General features: G+C 41.8%; 1 protein-coding gene across 2 annotated transcripts in view; it reads left to right on the forward strand.

The window, feature by feature from the left end:
- Positions 1-17,520: 17,520 nt before the first annotated feature.
- SLC35A3 (solute carrier family 35 member A3) overlaps positions 17,521-18,637 on the forward strand; it is a 48,647-nt gene continuing 47,530 nt past the window's right edge. The window contains exons 1-2 of one of the 2 annotated variants that reach the window (XM_068117259.2): positions 17,521-17,765; positions 17,919-18,131. The gene's annotated coding sequence lies outside the window, so the exon portion shown is untranslated. Of the gene's footprint in view, positions 17,766-17,918; positions 18,132-18,637 lie in introns of those variants that run through there. The other variant, XM_068117272.2, reaches the window with a different exon arrangement.

The raw sequence follows: 18,637 nt of genomic DNA on the forward strand, positions 1-18,637 counted from the left end.
CCATCTGATTCCCATTTGTCTCCCCAAAAAGAACAGTACAGAGAACTTTCTTACAATCTGAGGGAAAATCAGAGATCTCATGACAAGGCCAGGTGTTTTAAGTGTGGAAATATGGGACACTGAAAACTACGTTGTGCATATTCAAATAGGAAGACTAGTTCATAGGGCAGACCAAGATCAAGGGTACCAGTGCTTACCAGTACCTCAGATAACGATTCGGCCTTCATTGCTGCAGATCCCAAATGACGACTGGCCTCAACAGATTAGATCACTAGACCAACATGAATAACTGTCGATGCTTCTTGTGTCTGAACAGTTTTCGGAGCAAGAATGATTCATTTTTTTGCTTGTTAGCAAATTAATAATTAATTGATCAAATGCCGAAATTGGATACTTTTTGGAACATAGAATTAAAAGATCCAGGATTAGAGTTAATTCTGGAAGTCTCATATTTGCCAAATATAAATGTGGGTTTAGGGAGCATTTTGGGCAAAACAATTTTTGAATTTACAAAGTTTGGAACAATAATTGCTTTGCAATTTTTTTGGAAACCAAGTGACAAGTCACATGATCATCAGGTGGGAATTTCGGACTATTGCTTTGCATGATTGATAGGTCATAGTAGGGTCAATATACGAAAAAAAACTCACCTATCCCCCAAAAAATTGATACAAAAGGTTTTTCAATGGATTCTGGTACCATTGGGCATGCTAAATAACATACTAAAACTCTAGTAACATCTGACTTTCGGAAAGGGGTCATTTTCAAGATGGCGTCCAAGATGGCCGCCAGGAGCTTAAAATGGCCATATCTCAATTATTATTCAACCTAGAAAGGTGGTTTTGGTGTCTAACCCTAGGTTTTAGGGCCCAAGGAATCCAATTGAATCGATAAAATTACCATCAGTTAATTATTTATTGACGAGTCCAAGATGGCATCCCAAGGTGACATCCTGATCCACTAAAATGGCTCGTCGAATAGTAGTCAACCTCGAGAGATTTTTCAGTGTGTATACCTAGGTTTAAGGCACCCAGGAAATCACCAAAATTACTTAAATAAGCACAAAGTAATCAGGTAATCCAGGAAGCCAGGTTTACCAGCCCATTAGGCATTTGTTGTCTTATACAGTTAGTCGCTATTCATCGTCATCCTCCGACTCCTCTGGAAGAAACTTATGTGGATTGTCACATTCTTCAAGTTGGCACGGTCCAGAGTCAGTAGTACATGGTAGTCCATATCGTCTACAAGAGCAGCGGAGTGTCTTGCAGGCAGTGGAGCAGTTACAATGAATGACCTTCAAGAGACTGTCTGGAGCAGCGTTCATTCTTGACATAAGTGGGACGTATCCGAGAAGTCGTGTCACAACCAGTCATGGCATGGATGAATATCAACTGAGAACACATGTCATGTCCGAGGATTTCTTTTAGACGGTTGATGTCATACACTTTAAAACTGCCATCAGCTTTGGACTTGTCTGATCTGAAATAAAGGCTCTTACTGTCTCCCTGCGCATAGTAAAGGAGTAAGACAAGGAGATCGGTATCTTCTCCAATCAGTGTAGTGGTGTGTAGAAGAGATGCTTCCACTGCGGCCTTTACTATATCTACGTCAGCATCTCCAGGTGCATTGACCACAGTGCAATACCTTTCTCTCAGTTCATCACTTATCATCCCGATCAGTCTCTGTTTATTGATATCTCTTGACAGGACCTCCTCCTTCTTGCCTGAGAACTTTCTCAGCAGTGAAGCTGACAATGGGATGAATATTGTGTCCTCTTCTCTGATGCGTGTTGTCTTTAATGGATGGCCCTTCCTCATAGCCATCAAAGACAATGGTCGTAGCAATCTTTTGTCGGTCGTAGGTTTTAGGTCATAACATCAATTGTGTACATTTCTTTTGGAAATGTCTAAAAAAAATATGGATTTTGTTTATGCATACATGTACCAAATAATATACTTATTCCTTTTGAAATGAAAATAAATTGTTTGTCAGATTTTTCAGTCCCCCCCCCCCCCCCCCCCCTCAACAATATAAAAGTCTGTCCCTTGCCATAACCTCAAGCTTTGTACAAACCTTTGTCTGTAATGATCACTGAATACTGTGGACTGGAGTCACAGGTGGCAGTGGTGAAGACACATTACACTCATCTCCAATCTGAAACACACACTTGGTTAATTAGCTGGTGAGTCGGAGGATGACGATGAATAGCGACTAACTGTACAAGACAACAAATGCCTAATGGGCTGGTAAACCTGGCTTACTGGATTACCTGATTACTTTGTGCTTATTTAAGTAATTTTGATGATTTCCTGGGTGCCTTAAACCTAGGTATACACACTGAAAATATCTCTCTAGGTTGACTACTATTTGACAGAGCCATTTTAGTGGATCAGGATGTCACCTTGGGATGCCATCTTGGACTTGGCAATAAATAATTAACTGATGGTAATTTTATTGATTAAATTGGATTCCTTGGGCCCTAAAACCTAGGGTTAGACACCAAAACCACCTTTCTAGGTTGAATAATAATTGATATATGGCCATTTTAAGCTCCTGGCGGCCATCTTGGACGCCATCTTGAAAATGACCCCTTTCCGGAAGTCAGATGTTACTAGATTTTTAGTATGTTATTTAGCATGCCCAATGGTACCAGAATCCATTGAAAAACCTTTTGTATCAATTTTTTGGAGGTTCAACCCCTAAACTTTTTTGGGGGTTTGGGGGTTCAACAACGCAAACAAATATACATAATGCAATATACATATTGACCCCTCTATCAGTGGTCGACTGACATCTAAATGGGTGCATTGTCAAATTTGGATAAATTATTGTGGGAACCGAAAGGGTAATTTCAATGTGACATTATAGGGGTTTTTTAAGAATAAACTTTTTTGTCTGTTTGTGTATTAGCGTTTCTAAAATTAAAGGACAAATTTTTTGAAATAAAATTGACACCCATCTTGATCTGTAAATAATGGTTCCAACGCAAACAAATATACATAATGCATTTGTGTGTGTGTTTTGTGTGTCAATGTTTGTGTTTTTTTTTTGTTTTTTTTTGTGTCAATCTCAAAAGATTGTTGACACCGACAGTGTGCCTGTCTGGAAATAGATAGTTTCATGTGGATGGGATCGAATATCCAGAGAATCCATAAAATAAAAAATATAATTTGATTATGAAAATTATCTTTTGTCAAGGCAGATGGAATATACAGATTTGATGTGCTGAGTTATAAGCAGCCATTAATTAATAGTAAAAAATAATTGTGAGTAATCTTGGGATTCCATTTTTGATATAATTTATGAGAATAGAGCTATTTATGGATATGAGCTTCATAAAAAAATGTGGGAGTACAAAATTAGCCAAATTTGGAAGAGGTCTTACACTGATTTATGAGAGTACTCTGCTCACGGATTTTTGATATATATATAAACTTGCATTTTATCAGCATATAAATTGTGCTGTATGTATGAATGTGTATTAGGCGTAGATGATATGGGAAAATAGTAAAGAAAATCTTGCTGAATTGAGCTATTGTGAGTTTTTAAAACGGAATGCATTGTGAATCCTAAACCAAGGGGCAGACATGAACGCGCTGTTATGTCGTTTAAACTCAGAACGTGATGTTACGTATACCTGCAACATATTTTGATACTCTGGAACACCTATATTGGCATACTGGTGTCAGTAGTACTCACTAGTTGCATAGAAATAGATGAGAAACAGTTAAGGGGGCGTAAAAACTTACTTGGATATTTTCTACAACATAACGTAGGGGTTTCAATAAGTGGTGGTTGTACACATGAGAATAGATAAGCTTTGGAGTTTCAAACAAGGTCACTGGTTAACAGACTGGGAATGGATTGTAAACAATTCTTCGATGCTGGGTAAATTAAGTACAATATTACTAAGACTTATAAGAGCTATTGTTCTTCCTTACAGCAGTTGGGAAAAATTAGATCCAACATAATGAATCTATAAATGAATGTGATAGGGATAATATCCTCAACTTGTATTAATTATTTGATTGTGGGTAAAGGAATTAATTTATCGTAGTAGATTGTTAACAGCAGCCTGAAATGCCCTGAGGGTGTGCATCCATATAATTAGAAATCCCAGATTTAAAAAAAAATTGGTAGAGGTCTTATGTGGATGAATACTTGCTTGGTAGATAAAAACGGTACTGCATGTTGGCAGCCACTTCTGTGGCCATTTAGGCCAAACAAATTGAGAGAAAATTGTAATTCAATATCTAATTTACAGATGGCTATTTGTAAAGTAAAAAGGGAATTTATTGATTTGGGAAACATTTTTCGAAGGTTTATTAAAGTGTTATAATATGACATTTGGCAAGGAAAATTATTGGATGAGAATTAAATCTGTTTATAAAATGAATTTGTTGACCCTTTGAAGTTAATTCTTCGAATTGTTGTTTCACTAGCATTTTGAGTTCAAATTGGAAATAGTTTGGTAGAGCTTTGGTTAAAACCTTTGATTACAGTATTTTGGAACAAATTGATAAACCATAGGATGATAAGAATAGAAACAAATATGGACCCAAAATAGAAAGATTTTTATGATGATATGAATAATACCGAGATTAAAAGATTGAATCAAGTAATGTTGTAAATGAGTACAGTAGAGTTAAGATAATGGCATAACGAAAATGTTATGAATTGTGTCCGTTTTACAAGATCAGTGAACTCATGTCACCACAAGTTACACAGTTAGTTAAAAAAAATAAAAAAAATTTTTTTTTTTTTAAAATGCGGAGGACTATGATAATGATACATTATGCATAGTTTGATTGTTAAGTATAATTTGTTGGGAATTAGACATTCCTGTTTGTGATTTTAATCATATACATTCATTTATTAATGCATTTATTTTCTTTGAGTAGTGTTAAAATAACTGCATGAGTTTAATTTTTCAACCTATATTGATTTGAAAGCAATTTCAAATGCTATGCTTAGTTTAAATATATATATATATAATATATATACAGTGGAACCTCGACTTACGAGTGCCCCAACTTACGAGTTTTTCGAGATACGAGCCATCACTCTGGCAGTTTATTGCTTTGAGATGCGAGCCGAGATCCGAGTTACGAGCTTTCGCCACCCGGTCACGTGGTTATCTTGCCGTGCACGTACAGTATCTCTGTCGTAGTATAGCGCTGCATTTTAGATTTCGCATTTCGGTTATTTTGAGTTTACGCCGCCAGGTGGGCTCCGGTCACGTGGTTATCTTGCCGTGCACGTACAGTATCTCTGTCGTATAGCGCTAATGATATATAACGCCGCCGATAATGATATGATAATTTATGATAATCTATGCAGCACGACTTGGTCCTCACGTCACACAAGGCGCCTTTGCCGGCGCAAAACGGCTCTCTCAGGGTCAATCTCGGTATCGTTTTGAGCGCACGGTTCAGACCTTCAAGAAAAAGTTTATTTTGTAAAAATCGAGCCACGCGTTCAAAAGATATGACCGGTTTTGTTCGCCGGCACGTCGGCGCTCGAATCGAATCGAGTTAAAACGAACACTGCCGTTGTCGGGTCCGTCTGAGACAACCACCGGGCCTAGAACGCTGGGACCGGTCTCGTTGGATAGGCCTGGATCAGATCTCGAAACGCTGGAAGCTGCACCTCTCTGTGATAATCTTGTGGACCATGACAAGAGATCGTGCGACACGTGGTTATCATGCCGTGCAAGTACAGTATCTCTGCCGTCAACTTGTTCAGAGTGCCGGCGATAGCTCGCCTTCTCTTTGTGGAAAACACGGTGAGATCCTTAACATCCAACAACTAATGGGACGCAAACGGGGCGCCCAGTTTAGCGGTACACCCATTGATGAATCACCCTGCCTGTGATTCACCCATGACAGGTTATAGCTGGGTCGGGATTCAAACCCAGGCTGGACAGTTTAGACTTTAGAGTCAAGTGTGCGTACCTCCAGTCCAGGCCATCCTGCCAACTTGTATGCTGCATACAGGTGAAATATAAAGCGCGAGATATTTTTATATATACTGTATATTTAAAAAAAAATTGGTGTGGTTTTTGGCGGGCTGGAACGGATTAATAGCATTTCAATGCATTTCAATGGGGAAATTTGATTTGAGATACGAGCAATTTGACTTACGAGCTCGGTCACGGAACGGATTAAACTCGTAAGTCAAGGTTCCACTGTATATACCTGATTTGAATATTATTTGTTTGAAGCATATAAATGAATATAACTTTTTTTGAATGTTTTAAGGAAAACAACAAATTGTTGAATGTGAAGATGTTATAAGAAATACATGATTAGTTACAATATGGTGATTTCATGTTAAGATGTACCCTATTTGATTCAGTGTGTGTGGAAAGCAGATTTAGATGTGGCTGAGTAAAAGGATAAGACCAGATCACATCTCAAATGGAGTGATAACGGAATTGGGAAGAAGTTCGAGAAAGAAAATTCGTGGCAAAAAAAAAAAATGAAGTTAATCTTGGCATACACCCTCCTTCTTAAAGAATGATGAAGATATTCTCCTTTGTAAAATTGGAGATGGATGGCTACCTTCACCAAGAAAAATTTATGTGACCATTTGCCTGGATCACACTGCAACATATGGAAGAAAGGCGATAACTTACTTTTGTTCAAATGCCTCGAACATTCATCGTCAGCTATTGCGGTACGACGATATCTTGCCTGCGATTTCTACTGGATGCAGTGACTTGTGTCATTACTCCACCAACATCCGGAGAGCCAGCGTGGAGCTGTAAGTGGACGGCTGTGCTTTTCCTCCACAACAGCTGTGCATGATTCTCCTGGAGGCTCCTGGTATGGACCATGGACAACTTGAACACCATGGTCCTAACATCGTTGTGGATGCATCTGGCATCTGTTCCACATCTTGCTGGTCAACCAACATCACATCAACACTTGCTCCATGCTCATGATGAGTGAGGAGGCAAGTCAACTACAACTGGATGAAGGCCTTGTTCAAATCTACTATGGCTCACAGCAAGAGTGGCAAGGATGCTACATGCAGAGCAGGGTCAGTTTATGACTCCGCTCAGCTATCACAACAATGGAAAATCCTACGTGAAAGTGTAGGTGCTATGAAGACACCAGAAGAAAATGTTTCGTACTTGAATGTCAAACAAGTGATCAGCCTCTTCTTTTCTTTTCAAAACACAGTCAATATTTGTTTTGAAGCAAAATGTACTGCCAAATGTTGCAGATGCTTTATTATTTAAAATGGTGAATTGAAATTGTTGTGGTGAAGGTGAAGTGTTGTATGCTTTATGCAAATGAAATGAACTGCATTATCAATATGGAAATAGTCAATGAACAAAAATGTTTTGTGATCAGATTCTTCCAGGATGATGGTGTATGCTTATGTATGAAAAAATTGGATTACCAAATTTGTGATTAGAATATTTAATAGGTGGTTGTTTAAATTAATGGTTAATTTAACAAAAAGAAAAACTGAGGAATTGTGGGAGATTTCTATGATTATTAGGGTCGGTGAGTTTATGCAAGTGGTTACATTGTATGTCAATGTAAACTTTGTTCTTAAAGCATGTAAGAATAGGGAAAAATGAGTTTTGACCCATTGTTAAAGATAGAATGTGTTTTACTGTGCAGTTTGGCAAAGCCTTGGAACCGAAGTGATGAGGGAACATCTGAATTTTTTTTTGACCCATAAATGGAGAACTCCAGGCCGAATGTTTACTTAAGCCAGGGGTGGATGCATTAATCAGGGAGTGCTATTGCGTAGGTCAGAGAAGGTTGACATTAGCGGGGATAAGGGCATGGTCTCTTCTCCTTTGCCTCCGATAAGTGACCTATGGTATGCCTTTAGTGGCTGATAAAGACCAGATGGGTTTTTTGGTGCCAGGAAGATGGAGCCGCTGAGTTCTGTGTTGATCTTTGAATTTCAATTGCACCACATCAAAGTTTTGAAGGTCTACTTAAGCACCATGCTCCGAGAGCAAACTGATCCTCAGAAGAAGCAGGACGAGAGGGGAGAAGATTTCTTCAACCAAGCGACGCGTCATATCTTGGTTATATTTTGTGTAACAAGTTTCCCCCTAACTTCGGAATAAACCTTGGCTCGGATAGACGAGTCAGAGCAGTTTTGAATCTGAGTCTCGTCTTGAGTTATTTCCTTAGGGTTCTTAAAAAGTTCCCTGACAGTACCTTACTTGTACCTCCATGAGCCTGTGGATAAAATGCTCACACAAAACCTTCCAGCATTTTAATTCCATACTCCCTTTTCCTGTTTGGTATGATATACTTCATGACTCATACTAGTCAAAGCTTGTTTAGCCACTGGTTACCATGGGTATTGGTCTCGATAAAACACACCCTCATTTGATTAGGGCACTGCATCAGAGACTGTGGGCATTGGCATTACTTACAGCCCACCTGAAATCTCACCTGTGGCACACACATCCGCTGTCTTTTGGACAAGCCAATGAAAATACTGGGAACTGTTATCTCCCATGGCTTTCCAATCACTATACAAAGGTTTTTGCACCAACCCTTTTCAGTCCTACTTTTCCCCCAGTTATTTCAAATTTAGCTGCTCATCTACCTACTTGTCCAGACAGAACAATTATACTTTTCTTTACAACTGCCAGTCCATTCATGTCCAACAGCCTCAATACCTCCTTACTTCGAAAAAGAAGAACCTTTATTATACTCTCTTCTTCCATTCTGTATGAAATATAAGCATACATCTTCCTGCAATGTAATATTTACAATTATCACCCTTGTTACTAAACAAAACTCCAAATACTCTAATCCAGCTGGCAACCCCGGAAGTGGACAAAAATCCTCATTCGAAATCCTGCGTGCCATCAAACATCATTTAAACTGTGAATTCTTCGAAATCCCAAACCAGCCCTTTATTGTTAAAGACATTCCATGCATTAAACCACAATTACCTTCCTCTGAACAGGAAATCAGTGTACGTCTGCACCTGCTCCTCAATTGATTACCTGACCTTACCTCCCAGGCTCCAGGTAGTCATCTCCACTCATAGTAACAACATTGACAACTCATGTGCAACGCAAAGTACACTCCTTGTGAACGCTGCCTTCAGGGTGGTTCATTAAACATAATGCCCCCAGAACCATAATCACTTTCATCAAACACAACACCCACGTCGTTGCCAGATTGCAAGCAAATGCTCACTTGGCACAGCGAGATACAGAACCGGTTGCTCGTTCTCATGCAATCTCACTTATGTGTCTATTGCTTCATATGCCGACAATTAACATTTTAATTCCAACCACAGAAACCAAACAACGCACCTCAGAGCCTCCGCTGAACTCCAATCTGTGCAGGGAACACAAGCCACTCCCGCACAGCGCCACGTGATTAACATAATCCTACAAAGAACTCCAATGAGCTCCCGTGCCTCAGGCACTCAATCGGCTCAACAAGTTTGATCTCTCGAGCGTACAGGTAGCTCGTCTCCTCGCATTCCATGCGCATTGACACCCCTCAGAATTTGATCCATCCTCCTGCCTGCGTAAGTAGTGTACACGCTTTCCATACAGGCCCACCATAGCCTGCCATTTTCAAACAGTGCAATAATACCATGCTTCAACAATCCCATGAAGCACCACTCAGCTTCTCGACCACAACACATCAAATATTCAAGACCCAACGTTCGTTCATCCAAACACTATTTGACCATCGAAGCTCCACAATCACAGACAAAAGTGCCTTCATTCTATTCGACTTTCTCTTACCATCTTAAGCACATACATGACCCCTTTATAATCTGTTCTTTGCTCAAAATAAACAAATGCTATTTACATAATTGCCATCTGTAGCTGCAAACCTGCAAAATTGCAAAATGCTGGATTCTAACCATTTCAGCCCAAACACATCCCCTGTCCACCAGGCTAGAGACAGGTGACCTCCCCGATTATGGTGAAGTACCACCACCTAATGCTCAACAAACGGGATGAAACCCAACTTCACAACCTTTCCAGAGACAACCCATTGATGCTTTGACTTTGCCTCTGAAATACCAGGACAACAGTCTACAACGTAATCGGATCAAAACTGCTGCTCAGGTGCTATTAAACTTGGTATAATTTGGTGGCCAAGCACCTCCTAATTAAGGTACTATTGCTCAACCCTCCTCTTCTACAAGTAGAACTCGTACCTTTAGCTTAGACACAGCTTTATCCACCAGACTGCGAGCTTCAACCTTATCAGCAGTACATGTCATAATACATGACCCAGTACGGGAGAGCAAACAACAGAGGTTCCTCCGCTGTGGCCTTCAGAAACACTAAACAAGCCAGCGGGCACTGAGACATCAAACCATTTTTCCGGCCACTACAAAAAGTACAGCTCTTGTCTGTAGCTATGGGTTAATCAATATTACAGGGAACTCGATGCTTCCTCCCCCGATGTTCACTCAGCTTTACCCTTGCACGTAAGACCATATTCATGAGTCAAACGTGCAAGCTACTCAAACCCACTCCCTGGGGCAACCATCTCACCTTCTGCAGAGCCATCCACAATCTCACGTCCGGACCCCGTTCGCAGCCGGCCCTAATCCAGCCCTCCAGCCCCCCCCCCACCCTTCCCCCACCCCGGCGCCGCCGGCAGCCTCCCACAGGGCCACCAAGTCCTTCACAGCCAAACTGTGTCGACCGATTTAACTGTACGCTAGTTAACACATCCCTTTAAAATCCCTTGTCCCCCTCTCAATGGTGATAGATCACTTGAAAACTAATATAATTAACAGATATCCCAATTTGCATCATCATCCTCACTAAAATTGAATCGACTTGTCACACACCCAGTCTGTCCACCAAACTTCATCCACAAACTTTTTGAAATGTCCGACTCACAGACAGACAGACAGACATACAGACAAACAGACAGACAGGGGTGAAAGCATAATGTCCATTCACTTTCCGTGAAACATCGTTCGCAGCGATGCGCGACGCATGCATTAAGACTATTTAGTACTTCAACATCCAAGCGGTTGTGAAGTGTCGCGTTTTTGCCTGCAGCAAGATTGCCTGGGCACTGTGCGGTGCTCGAACGATGAGCGGGTGTCCTAACACTGTTGGCCCCGCATCCCCAACCGCTCATGCCACCACGGCAAAACCGCCCGGGCCGACCATGTGTGAGCCGTCCCTCGGATAGACGTTAAAAAGGTATCCCGTCTGCCAGCATTCGTTTCGTTGGTGTCGCCCAAAGATCCCACGGTGTCCCTGGCAAAGAGCAGGTAAGCTATCGCCAGCGCCCTTGGTACAAATTGCAAATTTCTGCCCAAAACCCGCAGAGGGCACTGCATCAGCGGCACAGCCGCACCCTCAGCTGATGATGCTACCCCACAACCTTGTGCTGCATCTAGTCGTCCGAACCTCTGCTCGTCACCTGGCCTTCCTTAGCAAGTGACCCATCCTTCGCGCAAAGTGAACCAACGTAATGACGCCATCATCCTTCAAACTCAGCGCACATCCCTAGTGTGTGTCACGAATATCTCAGCACAGAGAATTTACAGGTCTCGACCCCAAAGTCTGTGTGTGTCACCATTTTAACCTCCTTCACACACCGTGCCAGTCAAACCTCCTGGTATACGTGTGCCACGACCCTTGGTGTGACGTGTGTCCATTTCTGAATGACTGTCCTCAAACCCACAATCATGGTTCATGAAATAATCATCGTTTTAAATTGATTATTTAAAGAAAACGTCAAATGCTCTCTTTCCAAAAGCGCACCGAAATACCTGATTCCATAATGTATTACATCATCGCGATGCACATCGTCCGACCTTCCCTTTTCAGCGTGAACCAACTTAAGGCGACTTGTCATTTTGCTTAGATTATACGCGTCACCTTTTCCCCTCAGCTCTAGTTGTCCTCGTGCCAACCCTTTTGCTCCCCCGTGGGGTATCTCCAGGCACGTTCAGTGTCCGCACGTTCATTTGTCCATTAAAACGAGGAACGTTTTGAGCAGAAGACACTCTGACACCTTGATTTTTCCTGGAATTCCATTCATTCATATATCTGATGAAGTCGTAAAGTTTATACTCACGTTCTCGTCCAGCCAATCATTTCCACTCCTTCTCCACTCACCTTTGTCTTGGTTAATTGTCAGCCTTAAAGTTTAAAATTGATTATAATGAAAAAGGTTCATTTCCAGGTCATAGATCAACTGATATGTTAGGATGGTACAAGTCTTAAATACAATCCTAATAATTGGACTAAATACCACATGGTTGTGCAGAATATGGCAATATGATAATTGTGTGTTAACTTTCTTGTCTTTAAGCTATGTGATCCCAAAAAACTGTCAGGATTTTCAAAAAGGTTCAAAGGGTATTTAAAATGCCTCTACCTCATTCTCCAAACTTGGGCCCTATTTACATTTGGGTTGCATTCACGATTCGAACTAGACCCCAAAACTAACAGCAACGGTCCATCCAAAAACCACCATCAACCTCGTACATACCATACAAGACACAACCCAACCACTTACAACATTTTCTTGAGCAACGCTTCCGCCTCAAGCACATTGTGTATGGAATGCCATCATTGTTTGCCTCCCATGTCTGGACCCAGTGTCTGATCATCAGGGTTCACCCAGAAGAGACATACACCGTTTGACAAAGATCCATTCTATTGGTAGCTGACCTGAACGATTGCTAATAATGTATTCGCGACTCCATGCATTAAGCTCGCATTCATTAGAGAACGAGCTGGATTCAGCCTCCCCACCAGTCAACTCCTAACATACATGTAACTTTATTTTGGCTATCTTGGGTAACAAGACACTTAACTTTTTACACGAATCATCCGAATTCTGGTAGGGACAAGAATCCGCATGCGAGGCTGATCGTAAATATTAGGTGACTCGCGTTCAGACCTTGCTAAACAAGCCTGCCTTGCTCGGGCAACGAAGATCCGATGCTCGACGGCACCATCCATCTCTACAAATGGTTCCTTCAACGTCCTTGCAATACACTCTCTTCTTTGCACTCACCGGTGCATGCGTGCTTACCCGTGCCAGTCTGCACGGAGTGCACTGCTTCAACCTCCTGCACACCTGCCTCAGCTCGCTCCGAAGTGTTCGTTTCAGCAACTGGCGGCTCTTTCTCTCGCTCCAAAGGTGCACCTCATCCCATTTGTCGCGGGACTCAACGCTCATCGACATAAATTTATTTCGCTTCATATGATCTCGTCGTACTTGTCACATCGCAAACCCGACACTAGCCGTGTCCCATGCAGTCTGAAACGCAAGATGCCGTGCTTCGAAACGATACCCCACCAAGTACTTTGGTACATTCCTGCAGCCCATCTATGTATTATGTACGCACGCCGGCGAAGGACGGCTCCGAGGGCGACTCAGCGTGCACGCTGCCCCTTACTTTTCACGTATTCAACGAGAAACACCAAAGCCGATCGTAAATTCCTTTGACACGCATCTCAGCGCGATCAACTCTAGCGATCGTTACGTTAACACCACATCTGTAGCGTGCGCATCACGCATGATTCTCCCATCGATACAGTACATGTATGCCAATCATACTGTATTATCTAATGCTCATTACAATGTTTACAGTGCAAGTGAGATTAACTCACAACCATGACCCGACGCACACAACACAAGTGATTGTTTGCTCCGGGATTCTGAATATCCTGCGAATAAACATGCGTTCATTTCCTTCGCTTGTCCCTGAGGGATCGTGCCCCGCGTTACCAAGCCTGCGTTACCAAGGGAACCCGACTGTTCACGAGATAGCATGCTGATCTGTGCAAGGGAGGAAGGTGGGGCCCAAATCCACTTTCAGACCCAACAGACGCGTGTTTTGTTGTTTAGCATGTGACAATAGCGCGTTTAGCGTGAACGCTCGTGCTCTCCCAACCATCACGCACTGTATATGGAGAAGCGCTGGTCCATCACGATTACTTAATCCAAAATGTGGGCCAATCCTAACCTGATGTACGGCCAACCAAAATGCGACGATCTGCGTATCAGTACGTGTAGATAACCAGCGCACATCCTTACCTCGACCACTCGCTGAAACAGCCCAGGCCAGACTCGTCAATGCAGCCGATCGATCAATACCCTTTTGAATTGTAATAGCCGCACTTCGAGCATGATCATATACATTGTGATCATTCATAGATTAACAGAATTCACCAAATACGAACATAATTTAATCATACAACGTAGGACACACAAAACACTAGTCTGTACTCAAGCAACGCAAACTTGACCCCTCTAAATTTGACATCGCGATCTCTTTAGCTGCAGCACCTATGCGCGCATTCCCCTCACTTGGTGCATGTGGCACTTAATTACTGTAACCTCCAAGAGGAGCACTATAGTTGCTAACAATTCCTGAACGGGTTTCCCATTTTTAATGGGGTTCTTGCAGATGTTAATAATTATCCTCAAGGATCCTCGCAAATCACACAGGACACATCTTCATGGCAGTCCCCATTTTTCTACCCACAGTGATGTCAGGTGTATGCCATACCTGGTTCCCAGTCATGGAGAGGTCTCCTCTGTGTAGCACGTGTCTTCGCTTGTGACCACTCACCCATTCCTGTATCTCAGGAACATCATGCATCAGCTACCTAAATATCTCCCTCAAAATTTTGGACACAGGTCATAAAGTTGTAATTGATACACCATAGGTTCAGCAGTGACTTTCATGTGTACCCCTAGACAAATATGACATCTTTGACAAAATAATGAAATATGCCTGGCAGCCAGTCCAAAATTCCAAAACCTAACTTACATTTAATTTGACTACCCGATCCGACTGAATTCACTGTTATAACTACCTGCCGTGCTGCTGCTGCTGGCAGCATCTTTTGCACTGCTTCTGTCACAACACTTCATGCAAGTTCTCAATGCATTCGCGCTTAAAGGTGCCCTTCAACGGGAACACTAATTTGCTCTTTTTGCTTTTATGCGTCCATGCGTTCCATATTTCCTGACCTTAATTTCCCTGCTGCGTTATTCGCAACCCGTGAGCCTATGGAGGAGCATCTCTCGTCTTTGCCCCTGCTACCGACAGGTGCCTGCAAGAGTCCTCAAAGCAGAGTGTATCAAGCGTCCGAGTGTACAGGCCATCTCTCAAGCCTATCCCTTAAAGAGACACTTGCAACGCATCCGAATGTAACACTCCTGCCGGACCTCCACGCGTTTGAGTGTGCAGGCTATCTTCCAAGCCTGGCTCTTTGAAACACTCCACAATGCGTCTTGAGTGTCCAGGCTGTTTTGTCCAGTCTCCCTGGAACGCTCGCAAGTGCTCGGATCCAAGCCATTTGATTCTAATCCCTATCTTTAACAAATTCTCCCACACACTGTCCGTTTCCCTGTTACTTTTTCCAGTTTTGATGAATGAATGAATGAATCCCACACACTGTCCGTTTCCCTATTACTTTTTCCAGTTTTGATACGTGCCGGTATTTCGGGTCGAGGCAGAGCCATTTACTCGAGGGCGGCAAGACATCATACTACCGAGAAAGGTCGCACTTTTTACGTGGCACCTGAATGATTTTGCCACCTCCCAGCAGTGAACTCCTCTCTCCTTTTTCCGGACGTAGCCCATCCTCGTCACCATTTTGTTGGGGATTTACCCCCCCCCCCCCCACCCCAAGGAATGATCATTTGACCAGACTCGGATAATTACAGGATAATTTATTAAAATATAGTAACATGTACATGGAAGAGGCCAGTGTATGGTCAAGCAGTACTTAAGCCATCCACAAAGCTTCTTGTCTAACTACAACCAGCCAGAGTTTATATACTGTACAGAAAATAATGAAAGGAAACTTAAAAGATATGTGGAAAGGCATAACAATTGAGGCTGCTTAGTAAGGGAAAAGCTATTTTCTCGTCCACCAAGCTTTACCCAAGGTCAGAGCCTGAACTTTTCAACAACAGGTTATGTTATGAAGTTTAAATTGCAGGCCAGGCCTTGATGCTGCCCAGCTTCAGTTGCCCAGTAATGCACAGAAGTTGCTTAGTGATGGACCACAATGTGTGACATCTCCGACACACAGAGCAAATTTCAAAAATCCTCAATTTTCATCCGATTGACTTGAAATTTTAAGAGGATTTGCATATATGGTCACTGTATTCAACCATCCACTATTTTTGAGGTCAATATAGGCCAAAGGGTCAACATATGCCAAATTTTTTAAATCCTCAATTTTCATCCAATTAACTTGAAATTTTAAGAGCATTTGCATATCTGGACACTGAATTCAACCACCAAGTATGTTTGAGGTCAACATTGGCCAAAAGGTCAACATAGGCCAAATTTTTTAAATCCTCAATTTTCATCCAATTAGCTTGAAATTTTAAGAGGATTTGCATATATGGTCACTGAATTCAACAATCAACTATTTTTGAGGTCAATATAGGCCAAAGGGTCAACATAGGCCAAAAGGTCAACATAGGCCAGATATATAAAATCCTCAATATATATCTGATTGACTTGAAATTTTAAGAGGATTTGCATAGCAAGTCACTGAATTCAACCACGAATTATTTTTGAGGTCATCATAGGCCAACAACTTATTTTGCGGATTTTGCAAGTCTCGTGCTATGCACAACATATTTCTTGTTATTCTGTCTGTTTGTCACTCGCCTACAGGTCACAATTCTAAACCAATCGTCATGAAACTTCACCAAGTTGTAGAGGTCGTCACAATTGAGAAGCATATTGATTTTGAGGTCAAAGGTCAAAGGTAATCTGGAAGTCAAATTTCTAAAATCGCCATTTTTCATCTTATTAACTTGAACATTAAACAGCAATTGCATAGTGCATCACTGAATTGGGAAACCAACTATTTTTGAGGTCTAAAGGTCAAAGGTCAACTCTAGGTCTAACTTCTAAAATCATCAATTTCATCTTGAAAAATCGGCACTTTTCATCCTATTGACCCGAGCTTTGATCAAAATCGTCAATTTAAATCTTGATGAAATGGGCAATTTGATGGATCAATGGTAACCTTTTTTGGGGAGGGGGAGGGGGGATTTTGGAAGTATTTTCGCATGCTTTGCATGACGTCTTCTTGTTTGTTTTTTTCATTCTGTCGCAATTTCTCAAAAAAATTACACTTTGACATTATGGAGTATTATATGTAGATCAGTGACAACAACTCTCAATTTAATCTATTTTAAATTTAGGCTGTAACACAACAAAATATGAAAAATGTCAACGGGTGTGAATACTTTCTGAAGACACTGTAAATATGTATGGTTCCCCAAAGCATATGCTGTCCTGCACTATTCTCTCCCGGGCCCACGAGTGGAATCGATTTGTTGTTGTTGATGTTTTATGTCACACTGGTCTCGAGACGAATCAAGAGAGAAAGAATGAATGAGAATTTTTTTTAAAAGAAATGATATCCAAATATGTGCCGAGATACAGTACAAGATTGAAAACCTCTGAACTTCATAAATCTTTAATCTGAGGTGAGCAGGGCTTCGGTAAGTGGAGCGCATATAGTGTTCTTTAAGTGCATTCTGGCGTGTGTTCATTTACCAATAAGCTCACTAAGCCAATCGTTCCCTAGCAACCGTTGGAATACTTGCTTGAGTGCTTAAAGCACTTGGCGAGCGCTCCACAAGCTTCCTGCTAATGTAACAAATCCCTGATGTCAGCAAGGTTTCGGCAATGTCAAAAAAGGTTAAACACCTGGGACATCGACGGGAGTACAGTACGTACAGTACAGTGGAGCACCGTGGCGTGACAGCCAATGCGCGGTGAATATAATTATATGGTTTAATTCCGCAGAACATAACCATAATTAATTTCTCATAATCTCTTGTCTTCTTCGCGAGTCAGAGGAAGCTGTTTGTAAATCAAGTCGAGTGACGTATCTGTCGTGGAATTATAAAAACTATTTTTTGTTGTAGCCGAAGAGGAAGAAGAACAGCACTCAGCACAGCCACGTACAAGTGACAGCACTTCCTGAAACAACGTGGCTGCCTCTGTGTAAACGTTATTCGATATACCTGGTGATCAAGTTTTGCGTAACCGACTCTTCCTCATTTGCATATTCGGCCGTGTGGCGTCTGCAAGTGACGATCCTCCTACTTCCAGTCTAAGTACCTGCTTCAGCTCTGCAGGTACTAATCGCGCACCATGGGCAAGGTTTTAGTTTTACCAAACGTACTTGCTTTTTGTTTCACCTTTGCCAAACATCAAACACCTGGCCGGAACCCGTGTTAAAAACTGGTTTGATCAAACGTAAATTTTAATTCCATTCATTCACCTGGTGTTGTACGGATATTAAAGAAGGTGGTGCACGTTGTGAAACCATATTTGTTTTAAGGGTGTGTTACTGTGTGTGTGTGTGTGTGTGTATGACTGTGTGTGTGTATGACTGTGTGTGTGTATGACTGTGTGTGTGTGTATGACTGTGTGTGTGTATGACTGTGTGTGTGTATGACTGTGTGTGTGTATGACTGTGTGTGTGTATGACTGTGTGTGTGTATGACTGTGTGTGTATGACTGTGTGTGTGTGTATGACTGTGTGTATGACTGTGTGTGTTTGACTGTGTGTGTGTTTGACTGTGTGTGTGTTTGACTGTGTGTGTGTGTTTGACTGTGTGTGTGTATGACTGTGTGTGTG

Source organism: Myxine glutinosa, chromosome 1 (assembly GCF_964187855.1).
Source record: "Myxine glutinosa chromosome 1, kmMyxGlut1.1, whole genome shotgun sequence".
NCBI lineage: Eukaryota > Metazoa > Chordata > Myxini > Myxiniformes > Myxinidae > Myxine > Myxine glutinosa.